Below are 5,548 nucleotides of genomic sequence, written 5' to 3' on the forward strand. Positions count from 1 at the left end.
CTCCCTGTGCTGGCTGAAGAAGTGATGAATCAAGAGAAAAATTTGAGAGAACTCTCAACGCTCAAGATATGCCCAACTAGTATTGTTGTCTTGAGAGTTGAGAGTTCTCTCAAATTTTTCTCTTGATTCATTACTTTTTCTGCCATCACTTTTTCTGCCACTCAGACATCATTTTCTTCTACAAACTAATTTTACATTCATTGTTTGGTATTAAAAGTGTGTCTGCATTTCATCTAGATCACACAGACTTAGAAGGTTATTGGATGTGACCCCCTTTGCCAGAGCAGCCATGTTCCTGGATTAAATTGCCTCTATACCTTCTCCCTTTTCTGTTTAAGTTTTAAAAAATTGTACACAGTTTAACTATTACAACATAAACAGTTGTCAGTCCTGTAAACTTAACTGTTTGAAAATCCTTATGAAGATGCATTGATGCAATGATCCTTCCTAACTGCAGTCCTGATCATCTGTCCTTCAGCAAATGTCCATTTCAGCATGAAGGTTTTCCAATCTACTGGTCTTATGTCCTTTTTCAGCCAATTGGCTGAGCTGTCTCCATGTGTGTGGGGGGGGGGGTTAGGGGAGGATCTGCGTCACTTGTCTGCATCACAGTCTTTCTGTGTCTTTTCCTCTCTTGAGCTATGGCTTTCATGTGGAAGCCTCTCTCACTGGGACGGGAATCTTTATCAGTTTTGATGAAGTCCATAGTCTTTCATTGCCTGTGGCAAAATCTTTGCCCCAATTCAACACATCCCAACTTCCATTCTGATGTTAAAACATTTTTAAAGTATGCAGGTTGATCTATTCAGCAGTTTTTTTCTATGATCCAGTGTCTTTCAGCAGCTGTTGTTCCTGCCTCACAGGAACTTCATAAAGCATTATTAGGTCTATTTTTGGAAGTTATTATTTCCCATTTCTGTTCTTTAAGCACCTCCTTTTTGTATACACAAAACATCTCTCTCTCTCTTTTTCCTATACCATACAGCAATCTTCACTCTGGGAAGGCTTCTTCACTTTGGGAAGGGTACTTTCTACAGCTGGCAGTCCCGTCATGGCCCCCATCATCAGTGGACCCTCAGTCCAGCCTCCATCCAAAACCAGAGCAGAGAGGGCATTCAGATCTTTCATGTATGGATGAACTACCAGAATCTGATAGATCATTGGGTTTTGCTGAGTGTCATGGAAGATCTTCAGAAGTGCCTCCCTCAGCTCCCTGGTCTCTGGTCTCTGGTCTCTGGTCTCTGAAGAGGATTTTTGTGCTGGCAAGGAACAGTTATGCTGCATTCTGGGAAGTGTGCACAGGGGTGTAAAGTGGAGATGCTGTGAAAGCCAAGGGCTTGAAGGGGCTCCTGGGGTCCATGGTGGAAACCAGAGGCTGGTGTTGTCTACCTGTGTGCTGGTGCTGCAAAAGTCAGGGCCGAATGTGCCCACATTTGGCAAGTCATTGAGGAATAACATCATGTCCCAAAGAAAGAGTTCCTTTTGAAGAAATTCTTCTAACTGAGGCCTGTTTCTTCCCAGAGGGACACTAGGAATCATAAATATGTCCCCGCCCAAAGCATGCACTGAAGCAGTCTCTTTCTAATAATTTCTCCCCAGGACCAAGACTTCGTTACAAACTCTCTGAAGTTATCATTTGTTACAATTATACCCCCATTCTTGTCTGCTAGGTGTCGTAGGAACCTGTCATCATGAGAGCAATTCTTTCTCCAAAGACCATCAGGGCAGGAGTTAAAGACAATATTCCAAGCTCCTGAAGCTGGGTTAAAAAGTGCTGTTCTGTGACATTAGGATCCTGTCTTGTTTTCCACTGAAAAGATAAACACAGTGACGTTTCTGCTACCAAGCTTCCAAAAATATTCAACTACAGTCGCTATTCCACAGCAACTAAAGAAGGTTTTCAGACCATAGCTACTGGCAACTTTACTTCCGTCTATAACAATATGCTTCAGATCTGCCCTTCCTGGTTCATTTTTAATTCCAGCCTGTATGGTTATTTTAGAGTATCTCAAAATCTTTGAACTCAGGTAACTAATCATATCCCACCAATCAAACCTCAGTAACTGAAGAAAACTGCAGAAGTAGCAACAGTGGTGGAGAAAGTGGGGGAGGGGGATTGGGCATACACTGAGAAAAACGACAAGCACTAGAACATTTTTCACAAACAGGCTTCATATTATTTGAAAAAAAAAGCATATTTCTTGCTGTTGAAAACCATTTTCAGGACTTTGTTCTCAAGTAAATGGGAAAGCTTACTGGGGGTGGTGACCTTTCTTTAGTGTCATTATGAGGTGCCTCTGTTCCCTTCCTCCTCATGCTTCCCATGTCTATCGCATTTGTCCGTCTGAATGAGGATTGAGCATCTTCCCTAGGGTCTTCCTTGTTATTTAGCTTCTTTTGGAGTATAAATTTTAGTATGGGCTCATCAGTGGACTAAGGGAGGGGCATAGGGGGAGAAGAGGAAAGGAGGGTGGGATTGGGAAGAGATGAGGGAGGAGCCACAGCCAAGATACAAATTGAATAAATTGTTTTTTTATTTGTTTGCTTTATCAGCCTTTTTTTTCTTTTTTTAATTTTTATTTTTTTATATTTGTTACAGTTTATTTACTTTGTATCCCAGCTGTAGTCCCCTCTCTTATTCCTTCCCAATCCCACCTTCCCTCCCTCATTTTCTCTCTATGTCCGCTGATAGGGGAGGTTCCCCTCCCCCTCCATCTGACCCCAGCTTATCGGGTCTCTTCAGGACTGGCCGCAGTGTCCTCCTCTGTGCCCTAGCAAAGCTGCTCCTCCCTCAGGGTAGGGGGAGATGTCACAGAGCCAGCCATTGAGTTCATGTCAGAGACAGTCCCTATTCCCCTCAACTAGGGAACCCTCTTGGACACTGAGCTGCCATGAGCTACATCTAAACAGGGCCTCTAGATTATATCCATGCATGGTCCTTGGTTGGAGAAACAGTCTCAGAAAAGACCCCTGTGCCCAGATATATTTGGCCTTTGTATAGTTCCTGTCTTCTCCAGGTCATACTAACTCCCCCTTCTTTCATAGGACTCCCTTCACTCTGCCCAAGGTTTGGTTATGAGTCTCAGCATCTGCTTTGATACACTGCCAGGTAGAGTCTTTTAGGGGCCCTCTGTGGTAGGCTCCTGTCCTGTTACTTGTTTTCTCTTACTTCCAATGCTTTTTGAACCATTTTCCCTCCTTCTGAGTTGCCTCACCCAGCCTTAATAAGAGGGGAGGTACCTAGTCTTGTTGCAACATATGCCATGTTTGGCTGATATCACTTGGAGGCCTGCCCTTTTTTGAAGGGAAATGGAGGAGGAGTAGATCTTGGGGAAAGGAGAAGTGCAAGGGGGGAATGGGAAGAAAGGAAGGAAGGGAAACTGTAGTCAGGATGCAATATATGAGATAATAATTTTAAAAAGAAGAGAAAAAAAATTAGTGTTATGGATTCTCCTCCATTAACCATGATTTCACTAGCGCTAAGTATTTAGATAGTTTTCCAGTACCAGGCAATGCATCCCTCTTGTTGAGCCAATCTTCAGTCCAAGCATAGAGCTGTTTGTTACTGCCAAGATAAGTGTACCACTATTGTACCCATACAGTTACCATGCCTTGCTAGTCATTTATGTGGTTCATAGGCATCATAGCTGGGAAGAAATGTTTTCTGCCTTCCTCCTTTGGAAGTATACATGGTGCCTTCTGGTACCCTGAAAGCTAGTCCTCAGAGACAGAGTATTCTGGATAATTCCATCTCATAGGTCTCTGGGGCCATATTTCTGAAGCGTATGGTGCCTTTGGCAATGGGGACTTACTTTCTACCTCTGAAGGATTACCGAGAACAATAGCCCTAATGCTGCATGATTTTTTGAGGGGGGGTCTATGGTCAATAAGAATAGGCTGTGTGTTTGGGGAGTCTCTTGGCCTTGGTCAGCAACTCCAAAGAAGGCTTCTAGTGTCTGCCATTATAAATTTTATTAGGTGGTCTTTCACTCTTGCAGGGAATACCATTAGCATGAATTTTTTAAAGTCCATTAAAAGTATATATGTACAATTATACACTGAATTACATGCATTTTAAGGATTTTTTTAGCCATCTATAATTATCATTTTATCTGCCTGCCTCTTTCTATATTTACCTCCCTCTCCCTTCTCTAAGCTCCCCCATTTTCCCATCTCTCTTATCAGATCACATGTATCCTGCTACTCTCCTTTCCCTCCTTTCACCTTCTATATTCTCTCCCTAAGTTGTCCCTCCTTTACCAGTCTCCCACTTATATCCTGACTAAAATGGATCAAAACTTCAAGTTGTGTTAATATAACAGAATACTCTGCAATGTAAATGAGCTAGAGTTGCAAGAAACTTGAATTTAAAACGTTTTTTTACTATCATTGTTTTCAAACTATATTTATATTTTAATGGTGATTCTTCTTATAAAGTCTCACCAAAGGAAATACACTTCAACCCTATTAAAAATCTAGTTCTTCTTTAACCTTGTGAGCACTTCCAGTTAAAGAATAAATGTGGTTTTGCAATCTGTGTCTCCATGGGGTGCCCTGGATGCCACTGGACAGCGAGCCTAGAAGGCTGAAGCAGAATCTGGAAGGGGTAGGCTCTGAAAGATTCTAGTACAAATGGGAATGCCCGGGGAGTTGGGGGAGGGGTGGTGAGGAGACTTTCTCTGAGGATAAAACAGTGACTCTTAGACAGTATTTTGTGAAATAGCTTATGTGTTCCTTTCTTGGTGAAATAGCTCAAGTTTCCATGTATGTGTGTGTGTAAGAGAGAGAGAGAGAGCTTATATGCATGCACATTCTTTATTCCATGGTGCACAACTGTTTTATGAACATTGGAAAATGGGGAGGGGTTTCTGGGGTGAACACAGTTCATTAGCTGGGACTAGAATGCTCTTTGTACATGGGGAAATATAACAGGTGACAAGCTCACAAGACCATCTTGTGACATGGTGACATCTCCAAGATCTTGGAGTTGTGTCGTATGCTTTGGAAGCAGGCACAGAAACAGGGAGAGAGCTTTGTCCCACACCTTCCATTCTCAAGAAAAGATTTTAAATCTCAATTTTGAGATTTCTTGCATTTGAGCATGCTCCATCTTGCCAGGTCATGCCAGTTCCATGCCAGTTCTCCTGGAGGCACAGTCCATGAGCCACTCAAATAAGGTTGATTTTTAAAAGTTCTTTAAAAAAAGACGGAGGCAGTAGAGATTCAAAGAGTCTGAGAGACACACTTAGTATATACTCACTTACATAGACCTATAAGATATTGTAAACATAATGAAATCTATACACCCAAAGAAGATAAACAAGAAAGAGGACCAGGGGTAAGATGATCAGTCCTCACTTAGAAAGACAAATGGGTTGTGCATTGAACGTAGAAGAAAACAAGTAACAGGACAGGAGCCTATCGCAGAGGGCCCCTGAAAGACTCTACCTAGCAGTGTATCAAAGCAGATACTAAGACTCATAACCAAACCTTTGGCAGAGTGCAGGGAATCATATGAAAGAAGGGGAGTTAGTATGATGTGGAGAGG

At 42.3% G+C, this 5,548-nt stretch overlaps 1 pseudogene; it reads right to left on the reverse strand.

Moving 5' to 3' along the window:
• Positions 1-972: 972 nt before the first annotated feature.
• LOC110542321 (NEDD4-binding protein 1-like) lies at positions 973-3,265 on the reverse strand (annotated as a pseudogene).
• Positions 3,266-5,548: the final 2,283 nt, after the last annotated feature.

This window comes from Meriones unguiculatus, chromosome 15 (assembly GCF_030254825.1).
Source record: "Meriones unguiculatus strain TT.TT164.6M chromosome 15, Bangor_MerUng_6.1, whole genome shotgun sequence".
Taxonomy (NCBI): domain Eukaryota; kingdom Metazoa; phylum Chordata; class Mammalia; order Rodentia; family Muridae; genus Meriones; species Meriones unguiculatus.